At 48.0% G+C, this 23470-nt stretch overlaps 1 long non-coding RNA gene across 1 annotated transcript; it reads left to right on the top strand.

Moving 5' to 3' along the window:
- Positions 1–11197: 11197 nt before the first annotated feature.
- Positions 11198–20626, top strand: LOC138851184 (uncharacterized). Its single transcript, XR_011391046.1, has 2 exons — positions 11198–11279; positions 19077–20626. It is a non-coding gene; the product is annotated as an uncharacterized lncRNA (long non-coding RNA).
- The last annotated feature ends 2844 nt before the right edge of the window (positions 20627–23470 follow it).

Genomic DNA, 23470 nt, shown 5'->3' with positions numbered 1-23470 from the left:
TTTGTTTTTTTTAATAAATTCCACAGTTTTTAGGCCTAAAGTCGAGAAAACATGCTCCAGTGTAGGCCTATCTACACGGTGTACAGTGACGTACACGGTGTACAGTGTCTGACGTACACGGTGTACAGTGTCTGACGTACACGGTGTACAGTGTCTGACGTACACGGTGTACAGTGTCTGACGTACACGGTGTACAGTGTCTGACGTACACAGTGTACAGTGTCTGACGTACACAGTGTACAGTGTCTGACGTACACAGTGTACAGTGTCTGACGTACACAGTGTACAGTGTCTGACGTACACGGTGTACAGTGTCTGACGTACACAGTGTACAGTGTCTTAAATGACTCTTTACGTATATGTTAAAAAGTTATTCTCAGGCTTGCCAGGCGCCCATATGTGGCAGCAGTTATTTTGTTGATGTGTACCTCAGGAGATGTGCTCGGCATGATGCTCTTCCCAAGATCCTTTTCTTTTTATGAGGTTTGCAGCTTTCAACCCCTGAGCCTGTACTCTGTCTGCGGTCTTCTTTGACTTTCCCCAAGTTCGATAACTTTGCACTTGGTGGGGTTAAACTCCAGGAGCCACTTGTCGGAGCAAGTTGGAGCCTGTCCAGATCCCTTTGTAGGCTTTCCTGATCCTCATCCGCTTGTATTCTCCTCATTAGCTTCACGTCGTCTGCAAACAGGGACACCTCTGACTCTATCCCTTCCGTCATGTCATTTACATATACAAGAAAGAGCACCGGACCTAGGACTCACCCTTGTGGAACCCCGCTCGTCACAGGCGCCCACTCTAAGACCTCGTCACGTACCATCAATCGATGTCTCCCTGTCGGATATTATCTAATCCATTGCAGTGCGTTTGATATTCCTGCTTGCTCCTCTAGCATTTGCACTAATCTTTTGTGTTGAACAGGAAGCATCCTTCCATTCCTCAGGTAGTCGCCCTGTTCTGATAGATGTGTTGAAGATTGTTGTTTGTGGTACACACAGTGCCTCTGCTCTCTCTCTCTCTCTCTCTCTCTCTCAGGACCCATGGAGAGATATCCGGTCTCACTGTCTTTGAGGTATCTAGTGCATATAGCAGTCTCTTTATCTCCTTCTCGGTTGTGTGTAGTGTGTCCAGCACTTGCTGGTGCACCCTACCATCCTGGATTGCTGGAAGCCTTTCTGTCTCCACTGAAAATACTTCCTTAAATCTCGTGTTGAGATCTTCACATATTTCTTGATTGCTTCTTGTGATCTCTCCTCCTTCCTTCCTCAGCCTGATTACCTGGTCCTTGACTGCTATGTTCCTCCTGATGTGGGTGTACAGCAGCTTTGGGTCAGATATGACTTTTGATACTATGTCATTCTCGTATTGCCGCTGGGCCTCCATCCTTATCCGTGCATTTTCATTTCTGACTCTTCGACTAATCTCCTTATTTCCTGAGTCCTTTGTCTTCTGTACCTTTTCCATGCTCTAACTCACCTATCTTTGCCCTCTCTACACCTTCGGGTGAAACTGAGAGTATCGTTCTTGTCTTATTTCTGTTGCCCTTGGGTATAAGATAAGATAAGATTTCGTTCGGATTTTTAACCCCGGAGGGTTAGCCACCCAGGATAACCCAAGAAAGTCAGTGCGTCATCGAGGACTGTCTAACTTATTTCCATTGGGGTCCTTAATCTTGTCCCCCAGGATGCGACCCACACCAGTCGACTAACACCCAGGTACCTATTTGCTGCTAGGTGAACAGGACAACAGGTGTAAGGAAACGTGTCGAATGTTTCCACCCGCCGGGAATCGAACCCGGGCCCACCGTGTGTGAAGCGGGAGCTTTAGCCACCAGGCCACCGGGCCACCTCTATGCATCCCTGAAATTTGTAGTCACTTGTTCCATCATGTCATTTATTGTCTTTTCCTCCAGTTCTCTTCCCCATTGCACCACATGCAAGGATTGCCTCTTGTCTGTCTCCGTTGGTGCTCCATACCTTCAGCTTCTTTTCCAATGTTGTATTCTGGGAGGTTTGTGGGGGCAGGGAGAGTGGGAGACCTGGCAAGATACTATGGGAAACTGCTGCGTAGGTGGGGTTTGTGATGTGGAGTGGGGCTGTGGGTGCAGAGTGTGGGTTGTTTTGAGTTAATTTGTGGTTGCTGTGGGGGGGAGGACAGGGTTGAAAGTGTTCTGTGGGCAGTTCTGTGAGTGGTTGTGTTTGATGGTCTTCCTGAGTCTGGGTTCCCTTGCCCATCTCTCTTTCCTGCCCTTTGTGTCTTTGTCTCCTCCTTCTCAGTTTCTGTCATTCTTCTCATGTTCTGTTGCAATAGAGGTACACCTACTGGTAATTTGGTGAGCCCCTTAGTCATTGTTTGTGCTGCAGGATCCTGTTTCGCACCATTTCTCACTTGAAAATCAATTTGAATATTTTTTTCCATTTGAGTATCCCCTTACTCTCTGAAAATTTGACAGCTCAGTTATGTCCTCGCCTGTTTGTGTAATGATGTTCTCAATCTCTTTTTCCTATCCCTGTCAACTTACATTTTATTCCTTCTGCCTTCTAAAGCCCACAAACAAAGACTGACCTTTCCCTGTTATCCTAATGCATTTATTTTCTCATTTCCGGGTCCGAGTTAAGTATCTCCACGACTGCTATTGTAACATTTTCTGGATCTCCTGATCCAGGAGTCAGGAATCGCGGGAAGAACTAAAAGCTATAAATGAAATCGAAAGAAACCCAAAGTATTTCTTCTCCTATGCCAAATCAAAGTGGAGAACAACGTCCAGTATTGGGCCCCTACTTAAACAAGAGAGCTTGCTACCACCTGCAGCTCACAAGACTGCCATCCCCACGAGCCCCTTTGGGGCGGGGCAGATGGCAGACCAGAGGCCTAGCTTCTCCCTACGAGCCCCGTGAGGGCGGGGAATGTGGCTAGGCCTGGGGACAGTTTGTCCTAAAGATGAGGGGGTACTTGTACCTCCTCCCATGGGAGACTTAAGTCTCGAGACACTCCCCAGATAGGGAGCCAAGGCCGGGTCACCACTACTTGGAAAAGACCCGGGCCGGGAGAATACCGGCGAATAAAAAAAAAAAAATTAAACAAGATGGGTCCTACACAGATGACAGCAAGGAAATGAGTGAGCTACTCAAGTCCCAATATGACTCGGTTTTTAGTAAGCCGCTAACCAGACTGAGAGTCGAAGATCAAAATTAATTTTTTATGAGAGAGCCACAAAATTTGATTAACACAAGCCTATCCGATGTTATCCTGACGCCAAATGACTTCGAACAGGCGATAAATGACATGCCCATGCACTCTGCCCCAGGGCCAGACTCATGGAACTCTGTGTTCATCAAGAACTGCAAGAAGCCCCTATCACGAGCCTTTTCCATCCTATGGAGAGGGAGCATGGACACGGGGGTCGTCCCACAGTTACTAAAAACAACAGACATAGCCCCACTCCACAAAGGGGGCAGTAAAGCAAAGAACTACAGACCAATAGCACTAACATCTCATATCATAAAAATCTTTGAAAGGGTCCTAAGAAGCACCACCCATCTAGAAACCCATCAGTTACACAACCCAGGGCAACATGGGTTTAGAACAGGTCGCTCCTGTCTGTCTCAACTATTGGATCACTACGACAAGGTCCTAGATGCACTAGAAGACAAAAAGAATGCAGATGTAATATATACAGACTTTGCAAAAGCCTTCGACAAGTGTGACCATGGCGTAATAGCGCACAAAATGCGTGCTAAAGGAATAACAGGAAAAGTCGGTCGATGGATCTATAATTTCCTCACTAACAGAACACAGAGAGTAGTCGTCAACAGAGTAAAGTCCGAGGCAGCTACGGTGAAAAGCTCTGTTCCACAAGGCACAGTACTAGCTCCCATCTTGTTCCTCATCCTCATATCCGACATAGACAAGGATGTCAGCCACAGCACCGTGTCTTCCTTTGCAGATGACACCCGAATCTGCATGACAGTGTCTTCCATTGCAGACACTGCAAGGCTCCAGGCAGGCACATGCAAGGCTCCAAGACATCAGACACTGCAAAGCTCCAGGCGGACATCAACCAAATCTTTCAGTGGGCTGCAGAAAACAATATGAAGTTCAACGATGAGAAATTTCAATTACTCAGATATGGTAAACATGAGGAAATTAAATCTTCATCAGAGTACAAAACAAATTCTGGCCACAAAATAGAGCGAAACACCAACGTCAAAGACCTGGGAGTGATTATGTCGGAGGATCTCACCTTCAAGGACCATAACATTGTATCAATCGCATCTGCTAGAAAAATGACAGGATGGATAATGAGAACCTTCAAAACTAGGGAGGCCAAGCCCATGATAACACTCTTCAGGTTACTTGTTCTATCTAGGCTGGAATATTGCTGCACACTAACAGCACCTTTCAAGGCAGGTGAAATTGCTGACCTAGAAAATGTACAGAGAACTTTCACGGCGCGCATAACGGAGATAAAACACCTCAATTACTGGGAGCGCTTGAGGTTCCTGAACCTGTATTCCCTGGAACGCAGGAGGGAGAGATACATGATTATATACACCTGGAAAATCCTAGAGGGACTAGTACCGAACTTGCACACGAAAATCACTCACTACGAAAGCAAAAGACTTGGCAGACGATGCACCATCCCCCCAATGAAAAGCAGGGGTGTCACTAGCACGTTAAGAGACCATACAATAAGTGTCAGGGGCCCGAGACTGTTCAACTGCCTCCCAGCACACATAAGGGGGATTACCAACAGACCCCTGGCAGTCTTCAAGCTGGCACTGGACAAGCACCTAAAGTCAGTTCCTGACCAGCCGGGCTGTGGCTCGTACGTTGGCTTGCGTGCAGCCAGGAGCAACAGCCTGGTTGATCAGGCTCTGATCCACCATGAGGCCTGGTCACAGACCGGGCCGCGGGGGCGTTGACCCCCGGAACTCTCTCCAGGTAAACTCCAGGTAATGGCCTGATACACTAAGTATGTGTGTCTCAGTATACATAAACTGAGAGGATAGCTAAGGTTCGTCAGGAAACAGGACAAGTGTTTCCTGACGCGGGTCTTAGATGAAGACCCGCTGTTGGAGCTTTTCGTCTTCTGACCGACACCTTCCGCTGGCTTATCGGTTCACCCCTTTCAAAATTACTGCCAGAGTTTCAACCATTTAGTGAGAAGTGAATATCTCGTATATACTGTGAGTGGTGACTTTATCTAAGTGTATATACACTGAGAGGTATATATCTCATATATTATTATTATTATTGTTATTATTATTATTATTATTATTATTATTATTATTATTATTATTATTATTATTATTATTATTATTATTATAATTATTATTATTATTATTATTATTATTATTATTATTATTATTATTATTATTATTATTATTATTATTATTATTATTATTATTATTATTATTATTATTATTATTATTATTATTATTATTATTGTTATTATTATTAATTATTATTATTATTATTATTATTATTATTATTATTATTATTATTATTATTATTATTATTATTATTATTATTATTATTATTATTATTATTATTATTATTATTATTATTATTATTATTATTATTATTATTATTATTATTATTATTATCATTATTATTATTATTATTATTATTATTATAATTAAGGGGGAGCACTAAACCCGTAGGATTATGTATATTTTGACCAGCAAATAAAGATGTTGGGTTGTTGAAGGTCATGACGCACATCTGACGTCTGCCAAGACGACGTCCAGTCAGGAACAGGTTGTTAGATCAGAGTAAATCTAGATTAGTGTAGAGCAGGGGAGGGTAGAGCAGGGGAGGGTAGAGCAGGGGAGGGTAGAGCAGGGGAGGGTAGACAAGGGCAGGGTAGACCAGAGCAGGGTAGACCAGGACAGGGTAGAGCAGGGCAGGGTAGACCAGAGCAGGGTAGACCAGGGCAGGGTAGACCAGGCCAGGGAAGGATAGACCATGCCAGGGGAGGGAAGACCATTCCAGAACAGGGTAGACCAGGGCAGGGTAGACCAGGGCAGAGAAGACCAGGGCAGGGTAGAGCAGGGCAGGGTAGACCAGGGCAGGGCAGACAAGGCCAGGGTAGACCAGGGCAGGGTAGGCCAGGCCAGGGTAGACCAGGGCAGGGTAGACCAGGCCAGGGCATGATAGACCAGACACAGGGCATGTACATAGCAAGCACAGGGCAGGCACACGACATGCACAGGGCAGGCACCCGACACGCACAGGGTAGAACAGGGCAGGGTAGACGAGGGCAGGGTAGACCAGGCTAGGACAGAGTAGATCAGGCCAGGGCAGGCACACGACATGCACAGGGCAGACACACGACATGCACAGGGCAGACACACGACATGCACAGGGCAGACACACGACATGCACAGGGCAGACACACGACATGCACAGGGCAGACACACGACATGCACAAGACAGGCACAGGGCAGGCGCGAGCATGCACTGTTTTATGCACAGAACAAGTGCCTGACATGCACCACACGACGCTGGGGCGGGCGCACGACATGCACAGGGCGGGCGCACGGTATGCCTGGGGCGAGCGCACGATGCTGGAACGGGCGCACGACGCCACACAGGGCAGGTACACGACATGCGCAGAGCGGGCCTTTTTGTTTTAATACTGGGACGGGCACACGACCGGCTGGGGCACGCACCCGCGGCATACACAGGGCCAGGCCGCGACGCCCACAGGGCAGGCGACATGCGCAGGGCAGGCGCACGACATGCGCAGGACGGGCACGACATACTGGGAGCGGGCACACGACATACTGGGACAGGCTTTGACATGCGCAGGGCGGGCTTTGACATACCTGGGGCGGGCACGACATACTACGAGCAGGCACTGACAACCACAGGGCAGGCACACGACATGCCTAGGAGCGGGCTTGACATACACAAGGCAGAGCACACGACATACTGGGGCAGGCGCACATTATACTAAGACCAGACACCTGACGATGCACAGAGCGGGCACACGACATGCTGGGGTGGATTTTGACATGCACAGAGACGGACACACGACATGCACAGGGGACACACACATTTGTCTGGGCAGGCACACGACATGCCTAGGCAGGCACACGACATGCACAGGGCAGGCACGACATGCAGGCAGGCCACACGACATACTGCGGGCAGGTACACGACATGCTGGGGCAGGCACACGACCATGCTGGGGCAGGCACACGACATGCACACAAGGCAGGCCTGACATGCAAGACAGGCACACGGCATGCTGGGACAGACACACGACATCTGGGATGGACACGACATGCACAGGGCACACACACACGACATGCCTGGGGCAGGCACGACATGCACAAGACAGGATTTTGACATACACAGAATAGGCACGACATGCACAGGGGCAGGCCACATTTGTCTCAAGGCAGACCATTATTTGGGCAGGCACACACGACATGCTGGGGCAGGCACACGACATGCACTGGGGCAGGCCACACATGCTGGGGCAGGCCGGGCATGCTGGGGGCAGTACGACCATGCACAGAAGGCAGGCACGTATACTGGGACAGGCCTGGCCTGCACAAGACAGGCTGACATCACCAGAGCAGGCACGACATGCACAAGGCAGGCACACATTCTAGAGGCAGGCTTTGCAGTGCTCACACAAAACCAGGGCTTTTGGTGATGCACAGGGCAGGCCACCACAACATACTGAGGCAGACACCACAACCTTCACAGGGTGGACCACACGATCACCTGGGACGGACACACATTACTGGGGCAGGCACAGTATACTGGTGGGCTTTTGCTGCTGGGAGCGGAGCACACGACATGCTGGGGCAGGCACGACATGCTGAGCTGGGCGACATACTGGGACAGGCTGCGACATTTTGGGACAGGCACACGACATCACGGGCAGGCACAACGACTTATGCACACCAGGCAGGCGCCGAACTGTGCGGGCGGTTCAGCTGCTCACGGGACGAACACGCGACTGTCTGGGACGGCCACGCGGCATGCCAGGGCGGGCGCGACGGCCTGGGCAGGCGCACGACGGCACGAGCAGGCCCGGCGCCTGGGGCAGGCCTGCGACGTGTCTAGGAGACGGGCACGACATACAGAGGCGAGCTACGACATGCTGGGGCAGGCCACCCGACGTATGCACTGGGGCGACGTTATCTAGAGACGGGCACGACATGCCTGGGCGGGCACGGCATGCGGGCGACTGAACGGCGCTGGTTGAGCGCCCTGACATGCACCGACCAGCACACGACGTTGCGAATAGGCACACGGCAGCTGCACCAGACAGGCTTTGACATGCACAGAGACAGACCACACGACATCACAAGACAGGCACCAAACCACAGGGCAGGCACACGACATACACAAGACAGGCACACGACATGCCTGGGTGAACCGTGCTGGGGCAGAGCACTGACCACGCCTAAGGCAGGCCGGCTGCGCCACACAGGGGCAGGCCCACGGCATCCTGGGGCATTTTGCTGAGCTGTGTCACCAGGCAGGCCACCCGGCCATGGGCAGGCCCCCCGGCGCCACAGGGCAGGCCTGGCTGCTCACACAGACAGGCACGACATCTGGGGCAGGCACGTGCCTGGGGCGAGGCACTGGCATGCTAGAACAGGCTGACATGCACCAAACAGGCATACAAGACAAGGCACACGACATACAGACAGAGCTGATACTGGGCAGGTGCACGACATCTGGGGCAGGCACGACACATGCTGGGGTGTTTTGACATCTAGAGGCAGACCACCGTGTGCCTGAACTGGGCACTGACGCCTGGGCAGGCACGTATACACAGACAGGCCTGACATGCACAGACAGGCTGTTTGTCTGACAGGTGACATGCAGACAGGCCCACACATGCTGGGGCCAGGCACACGACACCACTGCGACGGGCGCGACATAAGACAGGCTTTGACATGCACCAAGACAGGCACACGGCATACTCGGATGGGCGCTGACATACAAGACAGGCACGACATACCCAGAGCGGGCACACGACCTTCTGGGGCAGGCACACGTTATCTAGGACAGGCCGCACGACATGCGGGCAGGCACCGACGCGCAAGACGGGCGCACGACATGCACAAGACAGGCGCACGACATGCACAAGACGGGCACGACATGCACCGACAGGCGCGACATGCACAAGACAGGCGCACGACATGCACAGAGACAGGCACACGACATACTGGGGCGGACACGACAGCACTCAAGACTGGAGCGCGACATGCTGGGGCAGGCACACGACATACCTGGGAACGGGCGCGCGACATGCTGAATGGGCACGACATGCAAGACAGGCACGGCATGCGCAAGACAGGCTTTTTGACATGCACAGAACAGGCACGACCTTCTGGGAGCAGACCGCGACATGCAAGACAGGCACACGACATGCCTGGGGCAGACACACGACATGCACAAGACAGGCACACGACATGCGGAGACGGGCACGACATACCGAACAGGCTGACACTGGGACCAGGCACGACATACTAAAGACGGGCTGACATGGGGCTTGGGCACGACATGCTGGGGCAGGGCACCACGACATGCCTGGAAGCGGGCTACGACATGCACAAGACAGGCACACGACATGCACAAGACAGGCACACGACATGCTGAGCCAGGCTTGACATGCCTGAGCAGACACACGACATGCTGGGGCAGGCGCACGACGTGCACAGACCGGGCGCCACGACAGCCACTGCGAGGCGGGCGCACGACATACAGACAGGCGCACGACGCCTGGGCGGGCACACGACATGCACAAAGAACGGGCATGCCACGACATGCACAGGGCATGGGCGCGACAATGCACAAAACGGTACACGACATGCACAAGACAGGCACGACATACTGGGGCAGGCACGGCATACACCGGAACGGTGCGACATACCGGACGGCGCTGACAACACTGCAGGCAGGCACGACATGCAAGACAGACACGATGCACGAGACGGAATTTTGACTTATGCCTGAGACAGGCACACGACATGCACAAGGCGGGCGCACACGACGCGCAGGGCAGACGCACGACATGCACAAGACAGGCGCACGATGCACCGAGCGGGCACGGCGTGCAAGGCAGACACACGACGCCACTTGGGGCGGGCGCACGACATGCACAGGGCGGGCCACCGCATCGGAACGGGCACGACATACTGCGAGCGGGCACACGACATGCACAAGGCGGGCACGGCATACACAAAACGGGCACGACCTTTCGGGCAGACACACGACATGCACAAGGCAGACACACGACATGCTGGGGCAGACGCGACATGCACCGAGCGGAAAGCGCACACGACATACTGGGGCAGACAACAGCTTGTATGCACAGAACTGGCCTTGGCTGTCACTCGGTGAGCTGACCTTCTGCAGGCAGGCCTCAAGACAGCATGCTGGGGCAGGCACAAAACCTTCATAAGGTGGGCACACGACAGCCTGAGGCAGGCACACTGACATCTGGGGCAGGCGCGACATCTGGGACAGACACGACATGCAGAAGACAGGGCACACCCGGCAGCCACTGAGACAGGTACACGACATACACAAGGCAGGCACACGACAGCCACTGGGGCAGACACACGACATGCAGGCTGGACACATTATGCAGGCAGGCTGACATGCTGGGGCCAAGACACACGACTTATGCAGGCAGGCACGACATGCTAGGGCAGGCACACGACGCCCTGGGACAGACACGGCGCCCGCCACAAGGCAGGCACACGACATGCTGGGAGCAGACGACATGCGGAAAGCGGAGCGCACGACATGCTACAAGGCAGGCCACACGATGCACTGGGGCAGGGCACCTGACATGCACAGGCAGGCACACGACATACTGGGGCAGACCTGACATGCACAGAGCGGACACACGACGCGCACAAGGCGGGCACACGACATACTGGGAACGGACACGGCAGCCCTGAGCCAGTTTTGACATGCTTTGGGACGACCACTGACATACTGGGGCAGACCACACGACATCTGCAAGGCAGACCTGCAAACATGCTGGGGCAGACACCACGACATGCTGGAACGGACACACAGCTGTCTAGAACCAGGCACACGACATGCTGGAGCGGGCACACGACATGCCTGGGGCAGACAGCTTTGCCTGGGCAGGCACGACATGCACAAGGCACATACAAGGTCGTACGCTCATCTGTGGGTCAGCAACGGTTTGCCACCTCGTTTAGTCAGTCTCCAGTCACCAGTCACCACCACAACTACTTACCACCACTACCACCACCATGAGAATACTGGTGAATACCCCATTAGTACCCATTACTCGCCCTAGTCGACACCCATTATTTGGTCTAGTGTAGTGAATACCCATTATTTGGTCTGGTGTAGTGAATATCCATTATTTGGTCTAGTGTAGTGAATACCCATTATTTGGTCTGGTGTAGTGAATATCCATTATTTGGTCTGGTGTAGTGAATATCCATTATTTGGTCTAGTGTAGTGAATATCCATTATTTGGTCTAGTGTAGTGAATATCCATTATTTGGTCTGGTGTAGTGAATACCCATTATTTGGTCTGGTACTGATGAGTACCCATTATTTGGTGAATTGTAGTGAATGCCCATTATTTGGTCTAGTGTAGTGAATATCCATTATTTGGTCTGGTGTAGTGAATACCCATTATTTGGTCTGGTGTAGTGAATACCCATTATTTGGTCTGGTGTAGTGAATACCCATTATTTGGTCTGGTGTAGTGAATACCCATTATTTGGTCTGGTGTAGTGAATACCCATTATTTGGTCTGGTGTAGTGAATACACATTATTTGGTCTGGTGTTGATGCGATATTTGGTCTGGTGTTGATGGTACATTATTTGGTCTGGTGTAGTGAATACATTAGCTGATCTGCCAGTGGTGAATATATTGGCGGTCTGGTGTAGTGAATACCCATTATTTGGTCTGGTGTAGTGAAATGCCATTGAGTGACCTAGATGTGATTCCCATTACTTGGTTGATGAGAAGCCCATTAATCACCAAATACAGGAAACTTTAAGAAGTTTGGCTCCAGTTCCCTGGATCAAGAACCCTGCGTCTTCACCCCTTCAGTTTTTTCTTAAGTTTACCATCAAAAACCAGAAAATATAAACTTCTATATAAATCTAAAATAAACAATTAAATACTCAACAAATATAAATTTATTCTTTAAGAATAATTAAAAATTCTATAATTCTTTATAAAAATTCTAAAAATTTTGAGAAAGTTTATATATTTATTGAATAATTCCATAAAAATTGTGGAGATTTTTTTAAAATAATTTATATTTAAGTTTACGTTAAAAACGTAATTTTTTTTTTTTTAGGATCGACACTATGCCTAACTCTTCTAGGGTAGGGTAGGTGCCTGAGATCGACACTATGCCTAACCCTTCTAGGGTAGGGTAGGTGCCTGAGATCGACACCATGCCTAACCCTTCTAGGGTAGGGTAGGTGCCTGAGATCGACACCATGCCTAACCCTTCTAGGGTAGGGTAGGTGCCTGAGATCGACACCTTGCCTAACCCTTCTAGGGTAGGGTAGGTGCCTGAGATTGACACCTTGCCTAACCCTTCTAGGGTAGGGTAGGTGCCTGAGATCGACACCTTGCCTAACCCTTCTAGGGTAGGGTAGGTGCCTGAGATCGACACCTTGCCTAACCCTTCTAGGGTAGGGTAGGTGCCTGAGATCGACACCATGCCTAACCCTTCTAGGGTAGGGTAGGTGCCTGAGATCGACACCTTGCCTAACCCTTCTAGGGTAGGGTAGGTGCCTGAGATCGACACCATGCCTAACCCTTCTAGGGTAGGGTAGGTGCCTGAGATCGTCACCATGCCTAACCCTTCTAGGGTAGGGTAGGTGCCTGAGATCGTCACCATGCCTAACCCTTCTAGGGTAGGGTAGGTGCCTGAGATCGTCACCATGCCTAACCCTTCTAGGGTAGGGTAGGTGCCTGAGATCGTCACCATGCCTAACCCTTCTAGGGTAGGGTAGGTGCCTGAGATCAACACTATGCCTAACCCTTCTAGGGTAGGGTAGGTGCCTGAGATCGACACCATGCCTAACCCTTCTAGGGTAGGGTAGGTGCCTGAGATCGACACCTTGCCTAACCCTTCTAGGGTAGGGTAGGTGCCTGAGATCGACACCTTGCCTAACCCTTCTAGGGTAGGGTAGGTGCCTGAGATCGACACCATGCCTAACCCTTCTAGGGTAGGGTAGGTGCCTGAGATCGACACCATGCCTAACCCTTCTAGGGTAGGGTAGGTGCCTGAGATCGACACCATGCCTAACCCTTCTAGGGTAGGGTAGGTGCCTGAGATCGACACCATGCCTAACCCTTCTAGGGTAGGGTAGGTGCCTGAGATCGACACTATGCCTAACCCTTCTAGGGTAGGGTAGGTGCCTGAGCCGGAGCCTTTAGCTCATAAGACTGTCATTCCCATTAGCCCCCTTGGGGCGGGGATGGCAGACCAGAGAGGCCTAGCTTGTGGCTAGGCCTGGGGACAGTTGGTCCTGAGGCCTAGCTTGTGGCTAGGCCTGGGGACAGTTGGTCCTGAGGCCTAGCTTGTGGCTAGGCCTGGGGACAGTTGGTCCCAAAGATGAGGAGGTACTTGTGCCTCCTCCCATGGGAGACTTAGGTCTCAGACACTCCCTAAAGAGGGAGCCAAGGCCGGGCCACCACTTGGACAAGGCCCGGGCCGGGAGAATACCGGCTAATATTTAACTAATTTTTTTTTTATTGACCAGAAGTGACTAGTTTGTGACGTATGTTTATAAACACCTGTTGTCTGCACAGGTGTTGGTTGTTAAATAATGTTGTACCTGCAGGTGTTCATTGTTCCTCCCACAGGTGTTGTTCACTGGTGTTTGTTGCACCCACAGGTGTTGTTCACTGGTGTTTGTTCCACCCACAGGTGTTGTTCACTGGTGTTTGTTCCACCCACAGGTGTTCTTCACTGGTGTTTGTTCCCTCCACAGGTGTTGTTCACTGGTGTTTGTTGCACCCACAGGTGTTGTTCACTGGTGTTTGTTCCACCCACAGGTGTTGTTCACTGGTGTTTGTTCCCTCCACAGGTGTTGTTCACTGGTGCTTGTTCCCTCCACAGGTGTTGTTCACTGGTGTTTGTTCCATCCACAGGTGTTGTTCACTGGTGTTTGTTCCATCCACAGGTGTTGTTCACTGGTGTTTGTTCCATCCACAGGTGTTGTTCACTGGTGTTTGTTGCACCCACAGGTGTTGTTCACTGGTGTTTGTTCCCTCCACAGGTGTTGTTCACTGGTGTTTGTTCCCTCCACAGGTGTTGTTCACTGGTGTTTGTTCCATCCACAGGTGTTGTTCATTGGTGTTTGTTCCCTCCACAGGTGTTGTTCACTGGTGTTTGTTCCATCCACAGGTGTTGTTCATTGGTGTTTGTTCCCTCCACAGGTGTTGTTCACTGGTGTTTGTTCCATCCACAGGTGTTGTTCACTGGTGTTTGTTCCCTCCACAGGTGTTGTTCACTGCTGTTTGTTCCCTCCACAGGTGTTGTTCACTGGTGTTTGTTCCATCTACAGGTGTTGTTCATTGGTGTTTGTTCCCTCCACAGGTGTTGTTCACTGGTGTTTGTTCCCTCCACAGGTGTTGTTCACTGGTGTTTGTTCCCTCCACAGGTGTTGTTCACTGGTGTTTGTTCCATCCACAGGTGTTGTTCGTTGGTGTTTGTTCCCTCCACAGGTGTTGTTCACTGGTGTTTGTTCCCTCCACAGTTGTTCACTAGTGTTTGTTCCCTCCACAGGTGTTGTTCACTGGTGTTTGTTCCATCCACAGGTGTTGTTCACTGGTGTTTGTTCCCTCCACAGGTGTTGTTCACTGGTGTTTGTTCCCTCCACAGTTGTTCACTAGTGTTTGTTCCATCCACAGGTGTTGTTCACTGGTGTTTGTTCCACCCACAGGTGTTGTTCACTGGTGTTTGTTCCCTCCACAGGTGTTGTTCACTGGTGTTTGTTCCCTCCACAGGTGTTGTTCACTGGTGTTTGTTCCTCCCACAGGTGTTGTTCACTGGTGTTTGTTCTCTCCACAGGTGTTGTTCACTGGTGTTTGTTCCACCCACAGGTGTTGTTCACTGGTGTTTGTTCCCTCCACAGGTGTTGTTCGCTGGTGTTTGTTCCCTCCACAGGTGTTGTTCACTGGTGTTTGTTCCACCCACAGGTGTTGTTCACTGGTGTTTGTTCCCTCCACAGGTGTTGTTCACTGGTGTTTGTTCCCTCCACAGGTGTTGTTCACTGGTGTTTGTTCCCTCCACAGGTGTTGTTCACTGCTGTTTGTTCCTCCCACAGGTGTTGTTCACTTGTGTTTGTTCCCTCCACAGGTGTTGTTCACTAGTGTTTGTTCCACCCACAGGTGTTGTTCACTGGTGTTTGTTCCATCCACAGGTGTTGTTCACTGGTGTTTGTTCCCTCCACAGGTGTTGTTCACTGGTGTTTGTTCCCTCCACAGGTGTTGTTCACTGGTGTTTGTTCCACCCACAGGTGTTGTTCACTGGTGTTTGTTCCCTCCACAGGTGTTGTTCACTGGTGTTTGTTCCCTCCACAGGTGTTTTTCACTGGTGTTTGTTCCATCCACAGGTGTTGTTCACTGGTGTTTGTTCCCTCCACAGGTGTTGTTCGCTGGTGTTTGTTCCCTCCACAGGTGTTGTTCACTGGTGTTTGTTCCACCCACAGGTGTTGTTCACTGGTGTTTGTTCCCTCCACAGGTGTTGTTCACTGGTGTTTGTTCCCTCCACAGGTGTTGTTCACTGGTGTTTGTTCCCTCCACAGGTGTTGTTCACTGCTGTTTGTTCCTCCCACAGGTGTTGCTCACTGGTGTTTGTTCCCTCCACAGGTGTTGTTCACTAGTGTTTGTTCCACCCACAGGTGTTGTTCACTGGTGTTTGTTCCATCCACAGGTGTTGTTCACTGGTGTTTGTTCCCTCCAAAGGTGTTGTTCACTGGTGTTTGTTCCCTCCACAGGTGTTGTTCACTAGTGTTTGTTCCACCCACAGGTGTTGTTCACTGGTGTTTGTTCCCTCCACAGGTGTTGTTCACTGGTGTTTGTTCCCTCCACAGGTGTTGTTCACTGGTGTTTGTTCCATCCACAGGTGTTGTTCACTGGTGTTTGTTCCCTCCACAGGTGTTGTTCGCTGGTGTTTGTTCCCTCCACAAGTGTTGTTCACTGGTGTTTGTTCCACCCACAGGTGTTGTTCACTGGTGTTTGTTCCCTCCACAGGTGTTGTTCACTGGTGTTTGTTCCCTCCACAGGTGTTGTTCACTGGTGTTTGTTCCCTCCACAGGTGTTGTTCACTGCTGTTTGTTCCTCCCACAGGTGTTGTTCACTGGTGTTTGTTCCCTCCACAGGTGTTGTTCACTAGTGTTTGTTCCACCCACAGGTGTTGTTCACTGGTGTTTGTTCCATCCACAGGTGTTGTTCACTGGTGTTTGTTCCCTCCACAGGTGTTGTTCACTGGTGTTTGTTCCCTCCACAGGTGTTGTTCACTGGTGTTTGTACCTCCCGCAGGTGTTGTTCGCTGGTGTTTGTTCTCTCCACAGGTGTTGTTCACTGGTGTTTGTTCCTTCCACAGGTGTTGTTCACTTGTGTTTGTTCCTCCCACAGGTGTTGTTCACTGGTGTTTGTTCCCTCCACAGGTGTTGTTCATTGGTGCTTGTTCCCTCCACAGGTGTTGTTCACTGGTGTTCGTTCCACCCACAGGTTTTGTTCACTGGTGTTCGTTCCACCCACAGGTGTTGTTCACTGGTGTTCGTTCCACCCACAGGTGTTGTTCACTGGTGTTTGTTCCCTCCACAGGTGTTGTTCACTGGTGTTTGTTCCCTCCACAGGTGTTGCTCACTGGTGTTTGTTCCCTCCACAGGTGTTGTTCACTGCTGTTTGTTCCTCCCACAGGTGTTGTTCACTTGTGTTTGTTCCCTCCACAGGTGTTGTTCACTAGTGTTTGTTCCACCCACAGGTGTTGTTCAGTGGTGTTTGTTCCATCCACAGGTGTTGTTCACTGGTGTTTGTTCCCTCCACAGGTGTTGTTCACTGGTGTTTGTTCCCTCCACAGGTGTTGTTCACTGGTGTTTGTTCCACCCACAGGTGTTGTTCACTGGTGTTTGTTCCCTCCACAGGTGTTGTTCACTGGTGTTTGTTCCCTCCACAGGTGTTGTTCACTGGCGTTTGTTCCATCCACAGGTGTTGTTCACTGGTGTTTGTTCCCTCCACAGGTGTTGTTCGCTGGTGTTTGTTCCCTCCACAGGTGTTGTTCACTGGTGTTTGTTCCACCCACAGGTGTTGTTCACTGGTGTTTGTTCCCTCCACAGGTGTTGTTCACTGGTGTTTGTTCCCTCCACAGGTGTTGTTCACTGGTGTTTGTTCCCTCCACAGGTGTTGTTCACTGCTGTTTGTTCCTCCCACAGGTGTTGTTCACTGGTGTTTGTTCCCTCCACAGGTGTTGTTCACTAGTGTTTGTTCCACCCACAGGTGTTGTTCACTGGTGTTTGTTCCATCCACAGGTGTTGTTCACTGGTGTTTGTTCCCTCCACAGGTGTTGTTCACTGGTGTTTGTTCCCTCCACAGGTGTTGTTCACTGGTGTTTGTACCTCCCGCAGGTGTTGTTCGCTGGTGTTTGTTCTCTCCACAGGTGTTGTTCACTGGTGTTTGTTCCTTCCACAGGTGTTGTTCACTTGTGTTTGTTCCTCCCACAGGTGTTGTTCACTGGTGTTTGTTCCCTCCACAGGTGTTGTTCATTGGTGCTTGTTCCCTCCACAGGTGTTGTTCACTGGTGTTCGTTCCACCCACAGGTTTTGTTCACTGGTGTTCGTTCCACCCACAGGTGTTGTTCACTGGTGTTCGTTCCACCCACAGGTGTTGTTCACTGGTGTTCGTTCCACCCACAGGTGTTGTTCACTGGTGTTCGTTCCACCCACAGGTGTTGTTCACTGGTGTTCGTTCCACCCACAGGTGTTGTTCACTGGTGTTCGTTCCACCCACAGGTGTTGTTCACTGGTGTTCGTTCCACCCACAGGTGTTGTTCACTGGTGTTCGTTCCACCCACAGGTGTTGTTCACTGGTGTTCGTTCCACCCACAGGTGTTGTTCACTGGTGTTCGTTCCACCCACAGGTGTTATTCACTGGTGATCGTTCCACCCACAGGTGTTGTTCACTGGTGTTCGTTCCACCCACAGGTGTTGTTCACTGGTGTTCGTTCCACCCACAGGTGTTGTTCACTGGTGTTCGTTCCACCCACAGGTGTTGTTCACTGGTGTTCGTTCCACCCACAGGTGTTGTTCACTGGTGTTCGTTCCACCCACAGGTGTTGTTCACTGGTGTTCGTTCCACCCACAGGTGTTGTTCACTGGTGTTCGTTCCACCCACAGGTGTTGTTCACTGGTGTTCGTTCCACCCACAGGTGTTGTTCACTGGTGTTCGTTCCACCCACAGGTGTTGTTCACTGGTGTTCGTTCCACCCACAGGTGTTGTTCACTGGTGTTCGTTCCACCCACAGGTGTTGTTCACTGGTGTTCGTTCCACCCACAGGTGTTGTTCACTGGTGTTCGTTCCACCCACAGGTGTTGTTCACTGGTGTTCGTTCCACCCACAGGTGTTGTTCACTGGTGTTCGTTCCACCCACAGGTGTTGTTCACTGGTGTTCGTTCCACCCACAGGTGTTGTTCACTGGTGTTCGTTCCACCCACAGGTGTTGTTCACTGGTGTTCGTTCCACCCACAGGTGTTGTTCACTGGTGTTTGTTCCCTCCACAGGTGTTGTTCACTGGTGTTTGTTCCCTCCACAGGTGTTGTTCACTGGTGCTTGTTCCCTCCACAGGTGTTGTTCACTGGTGTTTGTTCCCTCCACAGGTGTTGTTCACTGGTGTTCGTTCCACCCACAGGTGTTGTTCACTAGTGTTCGTTCCACCCACAGGTGTTGTTCACTGGTGTTCGTTCCACCCACAGGTGTTATTCATTATGCAATGTTTGCTAAACACGTTTACTCCACGCACAGGTATTTTTTACACATATTGTTGCCAAACTAACACTGTACATTGATCCGCAGGTGTTGCTGCTGGTGTTGCTGGTGACTCTGGCCTCGGCTAGTACATTGTACAAGCTGAAGAAAAGCGCTAAACCTCGAAGGCTCATTAAACCATCAATGGGTTGGAACATCCCACGAAGTATTGTACGTTCGAAACGTCGCTACTTCTCCAGCGAGAGTTTCGAAGATGGATCGAGCGAGTCGCGAGAGAGCCGCGAGTTCCGGAGACGCTATTTTCTGGGTTAAGTCCGGGATGGAGGACAGAGAGGGTGGTGCATACTACACCTGTCTGGTGAGCTCATTGCTGTCCGTCAGCCGGTTTGGTGCCCCTCAGACCGGTTCGGTCAGCTGTGAAGGTCTGTCATCTTGCCCCCTCAGACCGGTTCTGTCAGCTGTGAAGGTCTGTCATCTTGCCCCCTCAGACCGGTTCTGTCAGCTGTGAAGGTCTGTCATCTTGCCCCCTCAGACCGGTTCTGTCAGCTGTGAAGGTCTGTCATCTTGCCCCCTCAGACCGGTTCTGTCAGCTGTGAAGGTCTGTCATCTTGCCCCTCAGACCGGTTCTGTCAGCTGTGAAGGTCTGTCATCTTGCCCCCTCAGACCGGTTCTGTCAGCTGTGAAGGTCTGTCATCTTCCCCTCAACTGGTTCTATCAACTACACATCACTGTCATCTTCCCCTCAACTGGTTCTATCAACTACACATCACTGTCATCTTCCCCTCAACTGGTTCTATCAACTACACATCACTGTCATCTTCCCCTCAACCGGTTCTACCAACTACACATCACTGTCATCTTCCCCTCAACCGGTTCTACCAACTACACATCACTGTCATCTTCCCCTCAACCGGTTCTACCAACTACACATCACTGTCATCTTCCCCTCAACTGGTTCTATCAACTACACATCACTGTCATCTTCCCCTCAACCGGTTCTATCAACTACATAGCACTGTCATCTTCCCCTCAACCGGTTCTATCAACTACATAACACTGTCATCTTCCCCTCAACCGGTTCTATCAACTACACATCACTGTCATCTTCCCCTCAACCGGTTCTATCAACTACATAGCACTGTCATCTTCCCCTCAACCGGTTCTATCAACTACATAGCACTGTCATCTTCCCCTCAACCGGTTCTATCAACTACATAACACTGTCATCTTCCCCTCAACCGGTTCTATCAACTACACATCACTGTCATCTTCCCCTCAACCGGTTCTATCAACTACATAGCACTGTCATCTTCCCCTCAACCGGTTCTATCAACTACACATCACTGTCATCTTCCCCTCAACCGGTTCTACCAACTACACAACACTCAACCTTCCCCCTCAACCGGTTCTACCAACTACAAACCTCCCTAGAGCTGCAGACTCTATTCAGCTCTAGTCTACTCTGCCCAGCAAGTGTCACCATCACCAGAACGTCGAAATTCCCCTCAAATCACAAGGTCTACTAACCTCTGGAAGCTGGAGGACAGAGAGGGAGGTGCATACTCCACCCCGTGACTTGTACGTCCAGCACTCGCCACAGGTTTATCTTGTCAGGAAGAAATAAAACCTTGATAAAACTATTGTGTTTTATATTTCAACTGTTAAACCTTAAATCTTAATTAAGATACTAGCTAAAACACTAGTTGAACACTAGTTAAAACACTAGTTAAAACACTAGTTAAAACACTAGTTAAGAACTAGTTAAAACACTAGTTAAAACACTAGTTAAAACACTAGTTAAGCACTAGTTAAAACACTAGTTAAAACAATAGTTAAACACTAGTTAAAACACTAGTTAAAACACTAGTTAAAACACTAGTTAAACACTAGTTAATCACTAGTTGAACACTAGTTAAAACACTAGTTAAAACACTAGTTAAAACACTAGTTAAAACACTAGTTGAACACTAGTTGAACACTAGCTGAACACTAGTTAAAACACTAGTTAAAACACTAGCTAAAACACTAGTTGAACACTAGTTAAAACACTAGTTACAACACTAGTTAAAACACTAGTTGAACACTAGTTAAAACACTAGTTAAAACACTAGTTAAAACACTAGTTGAACACTAGTTAAAACACTAGTTAAAACACTAGTTGAACACTAGTTGAACACTAGTTAAAACACTAGTTAAAACACTAGTTGAACACTAGTTAAAACACTAGTTGAAACACTAGTTAAAACACTAGTTAAAAAACTAGTTGAACACTAGTTAAAACACTAGTTAAAACACTAGTTAAAACACTAGTTAAAACACTAGTTAAAACACTAGTCAAAACACTAGTTGAACACTAGTTAAAACACTAGTTAAACAACTAGTTGAACACTAGTTGAACACTAGTTAAAACACTAGTTGAACACTAGTTAAAACACTAGTTAAAACACTTGTTAAAACACTAGTTAAACACTAGTTAAACACTAGTTAATCACTAGTTGAACATTAGTTAAAACACTAGTTAAAACACTAGTTAAAACACTATTTGAAACACTGGTTAATCACTAGTTGAACACTAGTTAAAACACTAGTTAAAACACTAGTTCAACACTAGTTAAAACACTATTTAAAACATTAGTTAAAACACTAGTTAAAACACTAGTTAATCACTAGTTGAACACTAGTTAAAACACTAGTTAAACACTAGTTAAAACACTAGTTGAACACTAGTTAAAACACTAGTTAAAACACTAGTTGAACACTAGTTGAACACTAGTTAAAACACTAGTTAAAACACTAGTTGAACACTAGTTAAAACACTAGTTGAAACACTAGTTAAAACACTAGTTAAAACACTAGTTAAAACACTAGTTGAACACTAGTTAAAACACTAGTTAAAACACTAGTTAAAACACTAGTTGAACACTAGTTAAAACACTAGTTAAAACACTAGTCAAAACACTAGTTGAACACTAGTTGAAACACTAGTTAAACAACTAGTTGAACACTAGTTGAACACTAGTTAAAACACTAGTTGAACACTAGTTAAAACACTAGTTAAACACTAGTTAAACACTAGTTAATCACTAGTTGAACATTAGTTAAAACACTAGTTAAAACACTAGTTAAAACACTATTTGAAACACTGGTTAATCACTAGTTGAACACTAGTTAAAACACTATTTGAAACACTGGTTAATCACTAGTTGAACACTAGTTAAAACACTAGTTAAAACACTAGTTCAACACTAGTTAAAACACTATTTAAAACATTAGTTAAAACACTAGTTAAAACACTAGTTAATCACTAGTTGAACACTAGTTAAAACACTAGCTAAAACACTAGTTAAAACACTAGTTGAACACTAGTTAAAACACTAGTTAAAACACTAGTTGAACACTAGTTGAACACTAGTTAAAACACTAGTTAAAACACTAGTTGAACACTAGTTAAAACACTAGTTGAAACACTAGTTAAAACACTAGTTAAAACACTAGTTAAAACACTAGTTGAACACTAGTTAAAACACTAGTTAAAAGACTAGTTAAAACACTAGTTGAACACTAGTTAAAACACTAGTTAAAACACTAGTCAAAACACTAGTTGAACACTAGTTAAAACACTAGTTAAACAACTAGTTGAACACTAGTTGAACACTAGTTAAAACACTAGTTGAACACTAGTTAAAACACTAGTTAAAATACTAGTTAAAACACTAGTTAAACACTAGTTAATCACTAGTTAAACATTAGTTAAAACACTAGTTAAAACACTATTTGAAACACTGGTTAATCACTAGTTGAACACTAGTTAAAACACTAGTTCAACACTAGTTAAAACACTATTTAAAACATTAGTTAAAACACTAGTTAAAACACTAGTTAATCACTAGTTGAACACTAGTTAAAACACTAGTAAAAACACTAGTTAAAATACTAGTTAAAACACTAGTTGAACACTAGTTAAAACACTACTTAAAACACTAGTTAAAACACTAGTTAAAACAATAGTTGAACACTAGTTGAACACTAGTTAAAACACTAGTTAAAACACTAGTTAATACACTAGTTAAAACACTAATTAAAACAATAGTTGAACACTTGTTGAACACTAGTTAAAACACTAGTTAAAACACTAGTTAATACACTAGTTAATCACTAGTTGAACACTAGTTAAAACACTAGTTAAAACACTAGTTAAAACACTAGTTAAAGCACTAGTTAAAACACTAGTTAATCACTAGTTGAACACTAGTTAAAACACTAGTTAAAATACTAGTTAAAATACTAGTTAAAACACTAGTTGAACACTAGTTAAAACACTACTTAAAACACTAGTTAAAACACTAGTTAAAACACTAGTTAAAACCCTAGTTAAAACACTAGTTAAAGCACTAGTTAAAACACTAGTTAAAACACTAGTTTAAACACTAGTTAAAACACTAGTTAAAACACTAGTTAAAACACTAGTTAATCACTAGTTG

This window comes from Cherax quadricarinatus, unplaced genomic scaffold (assembly GCF_038502225.1).
Source record: "Cherax quadricarinatus isolate ZL_2023a unplaced genomic scaffold, ASM3850222v1 Contig66, whole genome shotgun sequence".
Classification (NCBI taxonomy): domain Eukaryota; kingdom Metazoa; phylum Arthropoda; class Malacostraca; order Decapoda; family Parastacidae; genus Cherax; species Cherax quadricarinatus.
The sequence above is the reverse complement of the archived record's forward strand: the minus strand, read 5'-3'. Positions and strand labels throughout refer to the sequence as shown.